This window comes from Equus asinus, chromosome 9, assembly GCF_041296235.1.
Source record: "Equus asinus isolate D_3611 breed Donkey chromosome 9, EquAss-T2T_v2, whole genome shotgun sequence".
In the NCBI taxonomy this organism is placed as follows: Eukaryota; Metazoa; Chordata; class Mammalia; order Perissodactyla; family Equidae; genus Equus; species Equus asinus.
This window is the reverse complement of record NC_091798.1, coordinates 91,028,591-91,029,322: the sequence shown is the minus strand read 5'-3', so window position 1 is coordinate 91,029,322 and position 732 is coordinate 91,028,591. Positions and strand designations below refer to the sequence as shown.

General features: G+C 36.7%; 1 long non-coding RNA gene across 1 annotated transcript in view; it reads left to right on the top strand.

Annotated features, from left to right (window-relative positions):
- LOC139046231 (uncharacterized) overlaps positions 1 to 732 on the top strand; it is a 50,759-nt gene that overhangs the window by 40,210 nt on the left and 9,817 nt on the right. The window lies entirely within an intron of this gene.

The window sequence follows — 732 nt, the reverse complement described above, 5'->3', positions numbered from 1 at the left end:
GTAGGGATTGTATTGAATGTATAGATCAATTTGGGGAGAATTTCCATCTAGACAAGATTGAGTCTTCCAATCCATAAATAAGGAATGTCTCTCCATTTATTTGAATCTCCATTAATTTCTCTTAGTAATGTTTCATAGTTTTTCGTGTACAAGTCTTGCACTTTTATTAAATGTATTTCTAAGTATTTTATTTTGTTTATGCTTTGTTAGTAGAATTTTAAACATTTCATTTTGGGGTATGGCATTCCTAGTATAGAAATGCAATTGATTTTAAAATGTTAATCTTGCATGCTGCAACCTTGCTAAACTCCTTTACCAGTTCTAGTCCTTTTGCGTGTGGATTCCTTGGGATTTTCTAGGCACAGGGTAAGGTCATCTATGAAAATAAGCAGTTTTACCTCTCTCTTTGCTGCCGGTCTGCTTTTAGTGAACTATTATAGTTCTTTTCTGTACTGGTCAGACTCTCCCTTGGATCATTGTATTTATTCTTGGCCATCACACATTCCTTAGGGAAACAGAAAAATTAAAAAGATAAAATGGCTATCACTATAATTCCTACACAACCTTTTCAAACACGTAGAGTGGATTCTTCCAGACGTTTTTGTTAGAGGCATCGTAGCAGAGATCGTGACGTACTGAGCCGCATCCTTCAGCCACCAGATTTCAATGTAGCTGTAGTGAACACTGCCACGCACTTTGTCAGCGTCATGCAAGCTCATATCACAGTGTCTC